This window comes from Leucoraja erinacea, chromosome 13, assembly GCF_028641065.1.
Source record: "Leucoraja erinacea ecotype New England chromosome 13, Leri_hhj_1, whole genome shotgun sequence".
Classification (NCBI taxonomy): Eukaryota; Metazoa; Chordata; class Chondrichthyes; order Rajiformes; family Rajidae; genus Leucoraja; species Leucoraja erinaceus.
This window is the reverse complement of record NC_073389.1, coordinates 45,577,527-45,596,705: the sequence shown is the minus strand read 5'-3', so window position 1 is coordinate 45,596,705 and position 19,179 is coordinate 45,577,527.

Genomic DNA, 19,179 nt, shown 5'->3' with positions numbered 1-19,179 from the left:
ACAGTGACTCCTACACACTCCTCACTGTGGTGGAAGGCAAAATAAAGTTCAAGTCTTTCCCCTAGCTTTTTCTCGGTCATGAGCCTCGAGACCCCGTTGACGAGACGATCTTGACTCCCGTAGCCGGCGGCGTTCGGGCCCTCCGCGTTGGGGCTGGTCAGGCCCCCCGCATCGGGGGGGATGTCAGCTCCCCTGCACCGGGCGATCAAACCTCGCATCGGGGCTGGTCGAACGCAACGTTGGAGCTCCCGACTCGGCCTCACCCGAAGATTGCGAGCCCCTGGTGTTGGTTCCGCGGTGGGAGCGATCCCAGGCAATGAATCAGCTCCGATGTTAAGTCCACACCCAGCGGTGGGGCTCACGACAGTCCGAGAAGGCCACCAGCTCCATCGATGGTAGGCCGCAGAGCCTGGAGAATGTGATCCGAAAAATAATCACATCTCCAGCAAGGTAGGAACTTGAAAAAAGTTTCCCCCGATCCCCTTCCCCCTCCCCCCACATAAAACAAACCGAAGAACATTAAAACAAAACTTCTAACAAATTTAAAATGCCAAAAATAGTGAAGACAAACAGATTGCTGGCAGGGCTGCTATCTCCCCGCGGCCATGCTTACTCGCTTTTGTTTACTGTAGGCATACAGCATTGAACCAGGCCCTTCGGCCCACGGAGTCCACTCCAACCAGCGACCATCCTATTGTGTCCTGGAATCACCACTAGAGGGCTCTGCCTCGAGATGAATGTTTCCTCCGGGAGGTGTCCCTGGGTGATCTGCAGAGGTTTTGCAGCAGCCATGTTTGGCTTGTAATAAACACACTTCGGGTCCTGTACACCAAGTGCAGATTGTAAATTATTTAGCCCTCAAACTCAACATCTGGCGACAAGGATGGCTGCTTTAACCCTCGCTGCCCCATCTCCATTCTTGGAAACTCCAGGATAGCCTCCGGAACTGTGGATATCCTGATATGAAAGTTTCAAGACTTACCTGATCGCAAGTGACCTGGACGGCGCTGCCATTTCGGACTTTTGCCGCCAAGTGATTCTGCTGCATTGCTTCGGAACGGAGGGACAGCGAAAGGACAGGGCTGACCAGAATGTTCGGTCAACAGGGACTTTCAAAGACTACATGGTAGAGATCGCTGGGACCTCGGTATCGCTTCTAAAAGATGTGGGGGCGAAGGTTTCAATTTTGAGTGTCGACCTCTACAAAAGGTACTTTTCGAACTACCCGCTTGCTCCCCCGAGGGACACTCTTCACGCTTATGATGGTTCAACCATACCCACAAGAGGGCTAATGACCGTTCCTGTCTGCTACAAAGGAGTTAAGCTCGATAGCTTCACATTCTACGTCGCAGAAGGAAAGAGTCTGATGGGAGTCAATTTGTTTGATCAACTAGGGTTCAAGATTCAGGACTCAAACGGCATGAACATCAATGTGATTAGAGACGCGGACTATAGGCATGAGTACTCCTCCCTTTTCTCAGGTTTTGGGATAGTTAAAGGGTATTGCCACGCACCTCGTGTAGACACATCAGTCTGGCGGTTTTACAACGCCTACGGCGTCTACCATTTTCCATTCACGTGGAAGTCTCAACGGAACTGAAATGACTCAAAAAGGGTGGTATTATTGAGCGCTTCGATTCATCCCCTTAGATATCGAATCTGGTATATTGGGCGACGCAAGAATGGTGAACTCAGGCTGTGCATCGATCTCTAAGTGGTCGCCAAAGCCATCATTCCGGACAAATACCCTCTGCCAACAATACAAGAGCTAGCTGCGTCATTCCACGGTTCAACGGTGTTCACAAAACTGGACATGCGCCGAAGCTACCTTCAGGTACCACTAGCAGAACACAGTCGGCATTTGTCAGCATTCATCACACATGAAGGATTACTGTATGATGCCATATGGACTGTGCTCAGCACCCAGCGCTTTTCAAAAAATCGTGGCGTCGATTCTGACAGGCATTGACGGAGCACTCAATCTCCTCGATGATGTTGTGGTCCATGGAAGGGACAAGGAGGAACACGATCGACAACTGCACGCAGTGTTAGCTTGTCTCGCACAACACAACTTGACGTTCATCGCAGCAAAGTGCACATTTACAGCATCCGAGATTAACTTTCTCGGGTACAGAGTGACAGCGTCTGGAGTTGAGCCTACTCAGGACAATGTACAAGCCATCAACGCGATCCCAGCCCCAACTAACGTGAAAGAGCTAGCGTCATTTCTGGGCACCACCAACTACTACCGCAAGTTTGTGTGGCAGTACGTGCAGATCGCAGAACCGCTACAGAAGCTGCTACGGAAAGACACACAGTGGGAATGGACGGATGAGCAGGACTTTGCGTTCAACACGCTGAAAGACAAAATAGCATCTCCGCCTGTTCTCGCACACTTCGATCCAAGCGCGGAAATGTACGTCACAACAGATGCTTCCGGTATAGCGATCGGAGCAGTGTTCTCGCAGAGTATCGATGAAAGCGAACGACCGATCGCATTCACGTCCTGTCCCTTGACTGGCACAAAACGCAAGTATTCCACCGTTAAACACGAAGCATTAGCATGCATCTACGCGTGTGAACACTGGCACTTATACCTATACGGGAGACCATTCACTCTCCGTACAGATCACCAAGCGCTAACTATGTTGTTGGACACGTCAGGCTCAGGACACCGTCCGCTCAGGATCTACAGATGGTCCGATCGCCTTCATCAGTACAACTTCAAAGTAGAATACCTCGCAGGTTCATGCAATCGCATCTCAAACATGCTCAGTCACGTCCCAACGGTGGCACACCACACGCGATAGTGACGTTTCAAGCGACATCGACAAATACATTCTCGCGGTAATTTTGCAAGCGATGGCGAATCTTGTGACGCGGGAAGAGCTGAAAGCAGAGTCAACAGCTGACGGCACACTGCAAACTGTCTGGCAGTATCTCAGGACAGACTGGCCCAAGGAGATAACAGACGACTTGGTTCCATACCACCGGGTATGCCACAAACTGGCTGTGGTTGACGATACATGTGTAATGCGCGGAACTCGAGTGGTTATACCCAAATCACTGCAACACCGCGCGTTACAAATGGCACACGAAGGACAGCCGGGCATTGTTAAGATGAAACAACGGTGTCGCGAAGCAGTGTGGTGGCCAGCAATAGTTCGTCTGGTAGAAGATTTTGTTAAAAATTGTATAACAATTAGTGAGAATGCAACACAACCATGTCCTACCCCTCTTCAGCCAATCCCATGGCCGGACAAATCATGGAGGCACTTGCAACATCTTCGACATCTTCGGAGAGGTGCAAGCTGCGCCAAGAAGCCAGCGGTGTCTACCTGTAGTACACGATCTCCACAGCAAGTGGCCTGAGATCGCAACTACTTTCTCAGTCACGACAAGCTCAATCATCACGATTCTCAACAAGCTGTTCACTAAGTGTGGACTTCCGGAGGTCATAACGACGGACAATGGCCCTCGGTTCATATCTGAACAGTTCTCCACTTTCCTCGCGAGTTATGACATTCAACATCAGCGGACGTCGAGATACAACCCCCAATCGAACGGCAGGGTTGAACGATTCAATCGCTTGATCAAGGAAAGCACAAAAGCGAACATATCGGAGGGGAAAACGTTCAAACAGTCAATCCATATTCTCCTCCTATCCTGCAGATCCACACCACACACGTTGACTGGGAAAACGCCAGCAGAGCTGATGATAGGGTGAAACCTGCGAACAAAATTGAATGCTCTTCAACCATCATCGCACCCAAATCCAGACACAAGAGCGAGGGCGGAAATAATAGCACACAGACAAGCAAAGGGGAAAGCATACTGTGATGCTAAACACAGAGTACAAGGTTGGCGACTGGGTATGAATCAGCCGCCCAAAAAGACAGCATAAGCTTGCAAGCGCACTCTCCAAGCCGATACAGATTAACGGAGATTCGGCAAGAACGCGCACCTCCTCCAAGATGACACCAGATGGAACATGAGGCGTCTAATTGCAAGTAGACAGAGACAAGAAGAAGATGAATTGGACACTTTTCCTTTCCCAATATCCAATCAAGACAGTGATTGTGGTCAGCATACAGCAGAGCAGCCTATTCCCGCTCGACACTCTCAGCAACAGAAGAGGAGACCTCAGTATCTGCAGGATTATCAGCTGTGAAGCCTAAAACGTTATGTTCACCGAGCTGTTATGTTGGACTGATTGCATATGGACATATTTGGGTGGATAATGGGGCTGCTTAAATGTATGGCAGCAGCACCTTTGGAAGAGCTGCATAATGTCTCCCTCATGGAAGAGGTGAGTTTACGGGGCATTTCTGACCCTGAAGTGTGGGCCTGTTGGACAGGACGCACCAGCAGCGCCTTGTAGTAGGGCTGCTTAATGTCTCCCTTATGGAAGAGGAGAACATGCTGCATCAGTGTAAATCTGATGCCGAGGCTGAAAGTATAGCATGGAGCATACCTCAAGGGATGAAGGGCACATGTCAGAGGTACGATTTCTGGCAGCAAGGTTGTCGTCCCAACACAATGCAGTGAACACCGCTATCAGGGGATGTTAGAGCTACCCGCCGAATCTTCTATTCAGGTAAGACCTATTCCACAGGCAAAACCTGAAGGACGAAGCATAAGCTGTTGGCCAACGACGAGCAAGGATTCATAGTTTAGGGGACAATGCACCCCACGGCTTCATCGGCAGGAAGCGGTTCACTGAAGCTGGTAGCAGCATTAAAGCTGACCAGAGTTACTCTACAACTAAGTGACCATCAATTGGTTGTACAATACACAAATGGTTGAGACATTGTCATCTACTCAGAGGCATTTTAACTAGGTAAACTGGACATTACTAGTATTCCAAGAAGGTTGGAATTTGGCCAGAAGAGTGTTGAGCCAAGTCCAGTATTTTAGCCAGGATTGCCTTCGAGACAGGCTCGGAGATATGGGGAATTGTCTTTCAAGGCAAGGTCAGAATTATGGCAAGAGTTGTCTTGGGACATGTGAGAATTATCGGAACCGGGCCAGAGTTGCCGTTCAGGACAGACACGAAATGATGGCAGGCATGGCCTGTTCATTATGAAAGAAGGGTGATCAAACTGATTTCATAAGGTTTCCATGTACAATGATCATCAGAGATATTTGAAGGCATTGCTATGATGAGGCAATTTAACAGTATGATGACAATAAATCATTCAAAGGACTACTCAGAGTTCAAAAACACTTGTGATGGATTGTTTGGATTATATTTTGACGCTGTATTTGGCTAAAATCCAATGTTTCAGTCTCAAGCTACTTGAGAAATTGTTCTCCCCTATCCAGTTAAATTAAGTTGTTATCAAATGGATAGTTGGCCTGTGACTCCGCCCTGGGCAACAGATTGGAGTCAATAGAAACCTGGAACAGCCTTGTTGTTATAAAGCAGTTTCTATTCATTGGACTAACTGGCAATGTAATAGATGTGATGCAGCTGTGCAAGTGGGAGAACTGACAGCATGCTTAATGGCAAACTATAGGGCCATGAAGGTTGTTGATAAACACTGAAGCTACTAAAGTCCCTTTGCTATTACCAGCTGAAGATCTACTATGTCATTAAAGTCATTAAGATGGGAAAACAAACAGTATTCAGCATTGCTTCAGTGGCATTTTGTGGGTTAAAGAGTGATTGAGCGAATATGTATTAGCGTGTGTAAAGATGTGTAAAGAGTGATTGAGCGAACATGCTCAACTTCATGTGGATACACTATGATGTGGCATATGATAAGCACGAATGTGCAGTCAAGTAAAAGATCCTGTAATAGGTACATAATCTAATTTGCCACTGGAGTATCATTAAGTACAGATCAATGACAACACAGAATGGGTGTTGGACCACACAGTATTTATGAAATTCTGATTCAATGCAACACTGAATATAGATATGTTGTTTCATGCTAATTCAAAGGTTGCAAAAATGTGTGGCATAACAGTGGCATACATTCTCGCTACAAGCATGAGGAATGGTCTTTTATGTCTTCCTCCATTTTGCTTTATGAGTCAGGTCTTGAAATAAAGTCATCAAGATCCCGTTTTAGGTTCCAGCTGTGGAATTGGCCTATGCAGTTTGATTCCCAATTTGTCGGGAATAATAATAATGCAACCTTATATGGTTATTTTAAACGTAACTTGCTGGTTCAGCCTGTGGCTCGGGAAATCAGCCGTTGCATGATAAAATCAATTTATGTTCTACAGATTCTCAATAGACTGCTTATGGCTTGGGTTGTCACACCTATTTTCGTATGTATTCACAGTGCTGGAATGGTACCAAAAAGCAGTACTTTGCTGCTTCAGGAGATGGGAAGCGTTTGTTAAATGCTCATGTTACATTTAAAATGGTACAGATTCTGAGCTATTGCAGTTCATTTAAATGGTTTTTGACAATATTGAGTTATAGGGTCATTAACTGTGCCAAGGGGCTTTCCATCAGACTTACTGCAGATAACGAGGTCCACTTTGTTGGGTTCACCTCGGATATCGAGTTAATAAAGGATATCTGTTACACAAGTTTTCCCAGGACAAGTACAATGCAGTAGGGGAGGTTGACATTGTGTTAACACTATTTCACCAGGGGATTTCAGCTACATTATTAGCTTTGATCGGACCTCATTAGGTAGTTATCCTCCTGGCACTGGTTAGCGCCACAGGTCACTCGCTACATTATTGTGACAGGAGAGGATGATTACATTGCAAATATATGCATAATATTTTATGCTATAATTAATTTAAGCAGAGCAGTAGGGATGTCAGGTCTCAAAATAGTTCAAGACATACCCAGGGACCTTTCGTTATGTGGGGACATATACAACAATACGTCATGGTCACCAAGAGCCTTTGAGACTCTGAGCTAACTATGTTTGTTAGTTACAAAAAAACGTTATAAAACGTATCTGCTCAGATCTTGCCAGGTGTTAAAACGGAGTTGAGTTATGCAGGTGTAGATACTGAACCGGATCTCAATCGACCAGGGCTGCTGTAGCAGCATCAGCAAGGGTTAATGACGTTCCGCTGGGCCACATCCTAATAGCTGTAGCATGGTCAAATGAATGAGTTTCAAACATGGTATAATAACCTGTTGCCAGACCAGGGTTATTTCTCAACTTTATTTATGTTCTGTTATAGGTTCCATCCGGATAAGAGATGTGACTATCATTATTACTTATTTAATAGCATCAGCGTGTTTAAATCTATGTCATCATTGTATGCATTATGAATGTTTTTCATGATTTGTCAATGGGGCAGTTGTGCTTGTGTAGACTTGTTTCTCACGGCATGAAATCACAGAGCTTTCAAATCTTCACGAAGTCACTCGCGTGACTCCGAAGGAAAATAGTAAGATTAAACGAAAACTTACCAGTTTGAAGTTTGATCGTTATTTTATGATGAGTTACAATGAGGGATTACGTGCCCTCCACTCCCAACCCTCGATTATACAGGTCAACTGGGAGTCTTAGTTCTCCTTGTCATCTTACTACGTTTACTTAAAATACTGATTATCTGTGATTTCACACCGCTGCTTTGAAGAATGACACGCATGCGTCCTGGCGGGCTTCTTCACGTAATCCCTCATCGCAACTCCTCATAAAATAAAGATCAAACTTCAAACTGGTAAGTTCTCGTTTAATCTTACTATTTTGCTTAATTTAGTTTAGAGATGCAGCACAGAAAAACAAGACCTTTGGCCACCTAGTCTGCTCTGACCAGCGATCCCAGACATGAACACTATCAAAACATCCTAGGGACAATCTTTTGTAATTTTAATACCAAACCAATTAACCTACCAACCTGTACATCTTTGGAGTGCGGGAGGTAACCAGAACACCTGAAGAAAACCCACGCAGATCACGGGGAGAACATACAATCTCAGTACAGACAGCACCCGTAGTCAGGATTGAACCCGAGTCTCTGATGCTCAGGGCAGCAAACTCTGGCCGTGCCATTGTGCCACAGCTGAAATGTTCCTAAGAACGGAACATGTTGATTGCAAACCATTTGAGTGAATTTCGTGATGTGGTGACAAGGTTGTGGCAATTTTGTTTTCCTCTTAAATTACAGTTCAATTGGCGAGATCGGATTTTGTACTTTACGGCTGGAGACCAGTGTGCCTTGAGGGCACCAACGATGCAAAACAAGCTGTAGGAAGATGGGGGACGCTAACCAAAATGGGTGTGTTTCTGGTGCATTTCCTCAAAGGGAATAATTTACTGATGACCTTTCTCAATTAATGTAGGGTCGAGGGCCTGAGCTATAGGGGGTGAGCAAGCGAACACTTGATGGAATGTAGGTGGATGAGGGGTGAATTATCTGTGAGCTGTTAAATTGTTGCAAGATGATGGTGTCATGACAACTGGTTCAAAGCATTCAGTGAAGATAGCAACAACTAAAGTAGGGCAGTGCGAAACATCGGCAGCGACAACCCAAAAACCAAAGATGATATTTGCCAGGAACTGTCATCACAAGTGGGAGGGACCTGAATTCTAAACTCAGAGAAGACCACAGAATGAACCTGGCCAATTCATTCATACGGGTAATATCTGAGTCCAAGTCATGAGTTTTGTGTTTTTGTTTAAGAAATGATAAGTTGGAACAGTAAAGCAAATGAAAAGTTATTAGAAGTTAATGGGTTGCATTCATGCTTAAGTAACTCAGTTCAGTTTAGTTTATTGTCGCGTGTACCGAGATACAGTGAAAAGCTTTTTGTCGCGTGCTATCCAGTCATCAGAAAGAAAAACATGATTACAATCAATTAACAGTGTATAGATACATGATAAGGGAATAACGTTTAGTGCAAGGTAAAACCAGCAAAGTCCAGTCAAGGATAATCCGAGGGTCATCAAAGAGGTAGATAGTAGTTCAGGACTGCTCTCTGGTTGTGGTAGGTTGATGCAGTTGTCTGATATCAACTGGGAAGAAACTGTTCCTGAATCTGGAGGTGTGCGTTTGCACATTTCTATACCTTTTGCCTGATGGCAGAGGGGAGAAGAGGGAGTGGCCAGGGTGTGAATCGTCCTTGATTATGCTGCTGGCCTTGCCGAGACAGCGTGAGGTATGAATGGAATCAATAGAAACTCGAGCATTAATAAAGATAAAGTTGTACGAGATCGTGGTTCAGATTCTTTTGTTGATTGACATGTCAGTTGATACCTTGTACAAGTAATAGTTTCAACAATCCTTTAAGACGCTCCTCACAATTTACCTCGTTGATCAAGTTTATGGTCATCTACTCTAGAATCTTCTTCTGATCTTATTATAATTTTGTGTTTTCGCATACTCTGATGCACTCCCATAAATATTACTTCACCTCCAACAAACCTAGAACTGAAACAATGTCTTACTGACTAACTAATTTTCTCCACAACAATGCTTATTTTATTTCATGAGGTCATAAGTGATAGGAACAGAATTAGGCCATTCGGCCCATCATGGCTGATCTGTCTCTTCCTCCGAACCCCATTCCCCTGTCTTTCCCCCATAACCCGACACCCATACTAATCAAGATATTATCTATGCTTTAAAAATATCCATTGTCTTAGCCTCCACAGCCTTCTGCGGCAAAGAATTCCACAGATTCACCACCCTCTGACTGAAGAAATTCCTCCTCGTCTCCTTCCTCAAGGAATATCCTTTAATTCTGAGGCTATGACCTCTAGCGTAGACTCTCCCACTAGTGGAAACATCCTCTCCACATCCACTCTATCTAAGCCTTTCACTATTTGGTACGTTTCAATGAAGTCCCCCCTCATTCTTCTAAACTCCAGCGAGTACAGGCCCAGTGCCATCAAACGCGCATCATATGTTAACCCACTCATTTCTTGTTTTGCTCCTATGATTATCTCACATTAATCAAATTTATTTTTGACTAATTCATGTACAAGCACTTCCGTGTTCTTAATGTCTGACTTTTACGCAAAATTATGCTGCAAAGAAAAGTGTAAGAAAAATACAGATCCTGGACAGTTAATCATCTCAAATCTCCAGTGATAGGTTCCATTGTTTACTGGGTTTGTTGTTAATATGTTTAACATATTACCTTATTTATACATATTAAATTTGATTTGCTTTGGCAACGCTCTATGCAAATACTCCCACTCCCTCCTATTGTGCGGTTTAACCTGGGCAGGTCGGACCAGTTTAACATGCAGGGCCAACTTCTCTTTCCCTTTAAACCAATCGTAAATGGTCTTGTGTACAATCTCTAACCTTCATCGATGTATTGTCACATCTATTGTGAGCAATTTTGAATTGAATAATTTAATTTAACTGAATACATTTTATTAGCCAAATATGTATACATGCAAGGAATTTGCCTTGGTACTTTGCTGGCAAGTAAGAACACGATACAGCAGACAATTAAAAATAAAACATAATTTAAACATGAAGAATGACATAAAATACTAGAGCACAAGGAGGCTACAGACTTTTACTTTTGAATAGAGCTACTGCTCGTGGGGAAAAAAAGCTGTTTTTATGTCTGGCGGTGGCGGCTTTGACAGTTCGGAACCGCCTTCCAGAGGGAAGTGTTTCAAAGAGTTTGTGGCCAGGGTGAGAGGGATCAGAGATGTTCTTACCCATCTCTTCCTGGCCCTTGCAGTGTACAGTTTATCGATGGGGGGGGGGGAAGGTTGCAGGCAACAATCTTCTCGGCTGATCGAATGATGCTGTGGATGTAATGCTTGCTGGCTGGGCCAAACTAGACCATGATGGAGAAGGTGAGGACAGACGCTGTCGTTGCAGTATAAAACTGGACCATCATTGCCTGTGGCAGATTGTGTTCTCTCAGCTGCTGCAGAAAGTACATCTTCCGTTGGGCCTTTTTGACTGTGGAGTCGATGGTGGCCTCCCATTTAAGGTTCCTGGAGGCGATGGCTCCAAGGAACTTAAATGATTCCACAGATGTGACTGTGGTGTTGTTGATGGTTAGTGTGGTGAGGGGAGGGAGAGCTCTCTTACCGTCTCCAATCAATTCTACCATTTTAAGAGCATTGAGCTCCAGGTTGGAGTGATAGAACCAGGACGCCAGCTGTGTCGATTCCTGTCTGTAGGCTGATTCCTCCCCAACCTGGCGCAGTCTGATCAGGGTTCTGTCATCCGCAAACTTGAGAAGCTTGACAGAGGAGTCCGTGGAATGCGGTCATTGGAGTAGAGAGAATAAAGGAGAGAGGAGAATACGCAACCTTGCGGTACTCCTTGTTAGTTTGAACAAAATTAAATATCTTGCAGTCACAACAGAGAATAAAGTAACAGAACACACAATGAACACAGTTTAACATCCACCACAGTGAGTCTACCAGGCACCTCCTCACTGTGATGGAAGGCAAAAGTCTTAAAGTCCTTGTCTCTTCCTTCCATGTTCTCCCTCTGCGTTGAGGCCATCCAGGCTTTCGATGTTGGGGCCCCCCGCCCAGTGGCTGTTCCACTGGGTCTTCCCCATTCCCCACAAACCATGTGACCCCAGCTCTTCCCTGCCCACACTACAGTCCTTATACCCCCCCCCCTACCCCTTGACCACACACCACCCCCCCCCCCCACCAGGCATCGCCTCGGCCTCAGTCCACTCACCTGCCTTCCTCCGACCCCAACCCCCATCCCTGCCGTGTGTTCACCATCCCCCCCTGACCTCCCCTTCCCAGATACCTTCTGTCCCCCTTTTTCCCCCTCCGTCCCCACCTCAATGAGTTCCGCGCCCGCCGCAATTTGGAGCTCTTCTTCCGTCACCTCCGCCTCACACCATTCTTCCATGGGAAGGAGCACTCTCTGTCTCATATCATATTTGATCTTTATCAAATAATATACAAGGAAACAATTCAGATGGCCTTCCCGAATGTGGAAGCAATCTTGCGGCTGTTTCTTAGCTTAATGGTCACCAACTGCTCGGGAGAGGTCTTTTTCAAGACTCAAAAGAATTAAAAATGAATTAAGGTCCACAATGTCTCAAGAGAGGTTGTCTGCACTGAGCATTCTGTGCATTGAGAGTGACAAACTTGGTGAAGTTGGTGATGATCTTAGTGAACTTCTGGATGATTTTGCTATGAAGAAGGCGAGAAAAAATAAGTTTTGCTCTTAGTGTATTTGTAGTTTCTTTATTTCTTAATATTCAATATTCAATTCAAGAGACACTTATTGTCACATGCACCAATTGGTGAAATGAAATTTGGGGTTCACCATCCGGCGGCTTTGACTTCCGAATCGGCCACTTCCTACCGGGGTCTGCGGCTCCCGAAGTCCACAGGCTGAGCTGGGCGGAGATTCATGCTGGCGGACCTCGGCAAAGTGATGTTGAAATCAGCGCCGCCCAAGGCTGGGAGCTCCGCAAACGACAGCTCCATGATGTTGAAGCAGCAGGCCAAACACTCCGGAGCTTCAAACGACGATCCAGTAAGGCATCGCCCGCTCCGCGGTGAATCCAATATGTATTTTAAAACCAACTGTTTAATGACAACATACAGTAGGATCTAAAAGTGTCACACTGTCACTGTCGGGTAGTCATGTTCCTCTAGTCATGGGGGGTGGGGGATTGGAAGGTGGGGGGGGGGCCTCACAAGTGAAATAGCTTAGGGCCTCTCTTCATCTAAATCCGGCCCTGGACAATACCGTGGTATCGCTGAACCAGCCCTGGTTGGTATTTGAAACATATTCCACCGCCTCTTGATACCCCCGCTGCCTCCGTTTCCGGCACCATATCTGAGGAAGGATGTTGTGCTGGCTCGAGGGGGTGCAGAGGAGGTTTGCAAGAATGATCCCAGGAATTAGTAGGTTAACCTATGATGAGCATTAGTCAGCACAGGGCCTGTACTCGCTGGAGTTCAGAAGAATGAGGGGGGACCTCATTGAAACATACAGAATAGTGAAAGGCTTGGATAGACTGGATGTGGAGAGGATGTTTCCACTAGTGGGAGAGTCTAGGACTAGAGGTCATAGCCTCAGAATTAAAGTACGTTATTTTAGGAGGGAGGTGAGGATAAATTTATTTGGTCAGTGGAAGGTGAATCTGTGGATTTCTTTGCCAAAAAAAGGCTGTGGAGGCCAAGTCAGTGGATATTTTTAAGGCAGAGATAGATTCTTGATTAGTACAGGTGTCAGTTCATGGGGAGAATGCAGGGAAAAGGGGTTAGGAGGGTGAGAGAGACCAGCCATGATTGAATGGAATAGATTTGTTGGGCCAAATGGCCTAATTCTACTCCAATCACATTACCTCATATCCATATGACATACTATTTTGGTTCTGAGTGAGGTCCTCATGCGTTGAACAAGTTGCCACTGCTTCTAAAGATTAGCTCAACTCCTGGCGGAGGTTTGTTGGAGGTGAAGTTCAGCATCATGGAAAAGAAGATATGAATAAGTACAGACAGCACACTTGTGCCTTACAGCGCCAGAGACTCGGGCTCAATTCTGACCACGGGTGGTTCTTCTTGGTTCTTGGTCCTCCAAAATATTCCAAATGGAATTCAAACTGGAGGTGGTGAAGGGAGGGCTTAAGCCAGAAAGGGTTATTGGGAAGAAAGAGCTACTTTAAATTTAGTTGCATCTGGTTGGGTAACTATAGTTGGGTGGAGATTATTCCATGCTTCTATAGTTACCCAACCAGGTGCTGACTGTATGCAGTGTATGCAATGCTGACTGTATGCAGTGTGTACATTCCACCCGTGACCTGCGTGGGTTTATTCCGGGTGCTCCAGTTTCCTCTCACATTCCAAAGACGCCCAGGTGCGTAGATTATTTGGCTTCTCTGAATTGCAAACGAGTGTATAGGATGCAAAACTCGGATAACAGAACTAGTGTATGAGTGATCACTAGTCAGCACAGAATCGTTGTGCCAAAGGGCCTGTTTCCACGTTTTATCTCCAGACTAAACGACACTAAAAGAGATTGATATAAATATTGAGGCAAGGCCTAGCGAGTAATGGATTTAGATGCCACATCTTCAGCAGGAGAATGATCACATTGACTATATCTCCATGAGGAAAGATGCATTGTGGAAAGCAGGAGGAAGCTTAAAGATAAAAGTGAATGATTCACACATGTTCAGCATTACTTCTCCAAGTTATGTTACCATATATTGGAAAGTAAAAATGTTTGTTTTTTAATTACTCTGGTTAAAAACCAGTGGCTGAATTTCATGCCCTTATTCTAATTGCATTGCTCCATTATAAAGCATGGAGTTAAGAAGCCAATTTTTGTTTCATCAGCTAATGACACTCTTTATTAAATTAAATAGGGGCGCGACACGAAACGTCACCCATTCCTTCTCTCCAGAGATGCTGCCTGTCCCGCTGAGTTACTCCAGCTTTTTATGTCTAACTTTAGTTTAAACCAGCATCTGCAGTTCCTTCCTACACTTTCTTTATTAATGTAGCCATAAATTTGCCCTTTGAACCTCATTACAGGTTTAAAATTGATTTGGTTGTGGCTTATTTTGCATTTTAGGGGGGGGGGGGGGGGGGGGGGGGGGGGGGGGGGGGGGGGGGGGGGGGGCATGTCCTCTCCGTGTTTTTCAGAGGGTGGGGGACGATCCTCCCATGTTTTGTGAAACATGTATTTCGCAATCAGTTCCCATCCAACCGTGCGTTTTAGAATCGCGGCCGCATGCATGGTCAGCTAGCTCAGACTTTGAAAAGAATTAGACACTGAAAAGAAAAGACTCTGAAAAATGTCTTCCTGTGTTAATGATAAACGCTCATCCATTCCATGTTCATTACAAGCTTTCTAAAGTGTTTAAGAAGGAACTACAGATACTGGGAAAATCGAAGGTAGACAAAAATGCTGGAGAAAGTCAGCAGGCATGGCCATCCGAAGGGTATGGCGAACGGACCCCCCCCTTTTTTTCCCCTAGAGTAATAAAAAAAATCGCGCCGCCACCCTCCACCGCCGTTCAGGCCGGCCCGCACCCCCCCCCCCCCCCCCCCCCCCGCTCAGCTCCGCCGTTCAGCAATAAGTTATTGATTGGCAGCTGCAATCTTGTAAGCGGGTCGGCGATCATCCTCGCAAGGGCTGATCCATTAGTGGAGTTCACCTGATACAGACCCACAAACTCTTCCTTAACGTCAAATACATGAACAATAACACCGTGGAATGTTGATTGAATGTCTTTACAAATGCTTCTGAGTATATGATAAGTTGAAGAATCTTATTTTGGCATGCTCCTGAAATATAGTTTGTTTTCTGCTGCAGCCATGTCGTAAGGTCCATGTCACGAGATGAGAAGAGTTGAAGCAATGTTGTAATGTTGCCATCACAGTCATCTTTCCCACATAACGACCTTGCTGGGTCAGATACTGCAGCGTTTCAATTATCTGCAGTAGGGATCTCTGGGCCAGTACCTGTCCTTGGCATCATTGTTTGCTCAGCTGGGCATTAATATCACAAGCCTTTTTGCAGTTAAGCAAGTTTGCACTGGCAATTTTGTGGCATTCAGTCTTTTGATGAACTTGGAATTTTTCAATGCCTCTTTTCCAGTTCTTAAAACCACTTGAGATAAAAGTTTGCTCCTTGAATTTTGAAATTTTCATCAAGTCTTGTACTATGCCACTGCACAGGTTTGGCACAATACATCATCCACATTTGGTTCAATATGGAACCATAGAAACTCTTTAAATCAATTTGCCTGAAACTTAAGAGATCTACATTTCAAATTCTTTATTGGCAACCATAGAAACATAGAAAATAGGTGCAGGAGTAGGCCATTCGGCCCTTCGAGCCTGCACCACCATTCAATATGATCATGGCTGATCATCCAACTCAGTATCCTGTACCTGCCTTCTCTCCATACCCCACTGATCCCTTTAGCCATAAGGGCCATATCTAACTCCCTCTTAAATATAGCCAATTAACTGGCCTCAACTTCCTTCTGTGGCAGAGAATTCCAGAGATCCAAAGAAGAAATGTCTCTAGGGTGGTTGGGTTTCTTTGGCAACAAAAGTGGCAGTGGAGCTCCTGCAGAGGAAGATGTCAAAGAAGTCCGTATATATATGGAACAAGGTGGTTCATCATTCCTGTATGACGAGGACAAAGAATTATCAGCTGGGGAAACTGCATTTCCACATGGACTACCACTGGTTAACACTGGAGTGTCTGGTCTGGTAACTGATGGTCTGGTAGATGAAGATGACAAAATGGGACTACTTGGTGGTGCAGTAGCCGAAGATGTCATGGCTGGATTTCCTGGTCTGGTAGTTGTCATGAATGGACTTTCTCGTCTCGGTGGCGATGACATGCCTGGACTTCCTGATCTGATTGGAGATGTCTTGACTGGACTAGTAGCAGATGTAGTAACCGGACTTTCTGGTCTGTTTGTAGTTGTCATGACTGCACTGGTAGCATAGGATGACAAGTCCGTACTGTCTGGACTGTGAGTGGAAGGAGATAAACAATAATTGATATAAAAAATTCAGTCATTCAAGATAATAAACCACTCTCATCAAAGGTGATTTAAACTGCAGTTTGGCATGAATATCACTGACCTTGTTGTAGTAAATCAATTTGCACGAACTTTGGTCTTTCATACTTCTGATAGCCTTAAGATGTTTATATCACCTTCTTCCAATAGAGTATTTCATTAAGTTCAGATAAACATTAGATACTGCAAAATCTTGCTATGACAATATGATGTCGGATCTCGTGATTAGCTAGCTAGATCTAGAATGAGGTGAAATTGATGAAAATGTGACTGAATCTTACTGAATCTAACCTAAACAAGTACAAGTCCCAGGTAAAGTATATGATTAAGTAACATTATTTCATGATATCACTGAATAAGAACGGGCTGCTTGGTAGATTTTCTGCAGTTTCTCCCATGCAATAATATTCATACAAAATATAAAAAAGTGAAATGAGAAAAGATAGGTAGTTGATCAGCACTTAAAATATACATTTTGGAAAGTGGCATCCGCCCGAAAAATTTAATGTAGTGTTCTTCATTTCTCCTTTTGAAATGAAGTATTGTCTGGATGCTTTCTCTTCAAACATCTCCGCATTGCACCGTCATATATTTCGAAGTTCACAAAGGGTTTGAAGAAGGGTCTCGACCCGAAACGTCGGCTATTCCTTCTCTACGTAAATCCCGCCTCACGCGCTGAGTTCCTCCAGCATTTTTGTCTATCTCCATGAACTTTACTTCTTCAGGAAACAGTTCCCATGGTCAACTATTGAGGAGTAGAGGCAGCTTTTCAAAGGGGTGTCTCCAGAAATACGACAGAAGTTTCCTCAAGTTGAGACATTATTAAGACTTATTCTGACATCTCCCGCCAGTTAATGCGAGGCAAAACAATAGTTCAGTGCACTACGCCGCATTAAAACATGGCTTTGCAACATCATGACAGAAGAGGTTGAACAATCTCATGATCTGCAACGTGCACAAGGAGAGGCGATCAAAATTGGATTCCCGCATCATAGCTGAGGAATTTGTAAACAATAATTCAGATTCCAGACGTAATCCTTCCAGTATTTGGAAGGTTTCACTTGGCATTAATATAACAATGTTGTCAGTGAATGGAGTAATTAAGGGTTACATAATGGGTGGAACTAAACATCAGCTAAATACCAATTCTTGTGAATCAAACTTTCATTGCAACCCTTTTAACAAATATCTAACATTTTATGAGGGCAATGAAACCCTAGAATTTGAATTCGTAAGAACTACTTATCTAATTTTTTTATTAAAGAAATCTATACATTTTATTTTTTTACCTGTCTCATTTATCTTAATGAATGGTATAATCAGATAAAGGCGTTACATGAAGGAACTGACAAAAACAGTACAATATGAATTCAGTTTGTGTCTTGAAGTTATGAATGTATGATTTCCATCATGAATCATTTCCAAATAGAGGGAGGGAATCTCCACTTATAGATTAAATTGAATTGAATTTCCTTTATTGTTATTCAAACAAGTTTGAACAAATTTTGTGCATGATACTAACAAAAGCAACAAAACACACAATGAACACTATTTAACACAAACATCCATCACAGTGAATCTTCTCCAGACACCTCCTCACTGTGATGGATGTTTGTGTTAAATCGTGTTAATTGTGTGTTTTGTTGCTTTTGTTAGTATCATGCACTGTGATGGTCTCATCTCTTCACTGCTTCTTTTCCCACTTTCAGGCAGTCAAACTGTTGCGTCAAGGCGATCGAGGCTCTTGATGTTGAAGCCCCCGCCAAGCGATGGTAGATGTTGCCTCTCCCTTCATATTACAGAGGCCAAATGCTTTCTTCAGATTATAAAGACATTTTATTAACCAATTCACACCCTCTATTTTCACAGCTGGCAATTGGGGAAAAAATGTTTAATACACCCAAGAATGTAAAGTTTTAGGTTGCATATAATGCAGATCATTTATATATTGCTTGGTTTCCATACTACAGCTTGAAAGTGCCCTGTCCTATATTATGTTGTCCAGCATGGTGTCCAGTTTTTTAAAATCCGTGGTACAGACCTGCACTAGTTAACTCATTCTAACGGCCCCATAGTAGAAGCGTCGATGTCACGAGGCTGGAAACTGGAAGAATCCTGAGCGAATTACCGTCCAAGGGCCCACGGCTGAAGCGCGGCCGCCAAGAAATCGTGTCCCCCGGTACCCCCCATGTTTTGATAACGATTTCCGTGCCTCGTGGAAGTCAATGCTTTCACAGCCGCTTCACTCCGAGGGTCATTGGAAACAAAGCTGATACTCCAGCTTGGAGACAAAACTGGAAATCAGCAGGTGGAAAAGTATTAAAGTGCTGGAGTAACTTGTGGGCATTGCAGGTGATAGAGTGCCTCTTCGACAGGAATAGTCATGTTTTTACTTTTTCTAAATACTCTGCTGGAAAGTGTTTTCTCATTGCATTTGTGGAACTAAGCCTCTTTATTTTTACAAAACAAAAGGCAGTTTCTTCCTGAAGCAAAAACAAAGGAACAAAATGCTAGATGAACTCGGGGTGGGCCAAGCAGGTGTTGTCCAGCTTCTGTCTTTCGTTTCCTGAAACCAGAAAACCCTGGTTAACTTTCGTTTTCCTTAAAATCGCAAACATGTCTAGGCAAATTTAGTTTCGCATCCAGAGTTGATCTCCGTTGCTCATTGGCTCATTCTTGTTTTGAAAGCGACCAGCAAGAGTATTTAAAAACCTGTTGTGTTCCGAACGCTTTAAAAAAATGTAAAG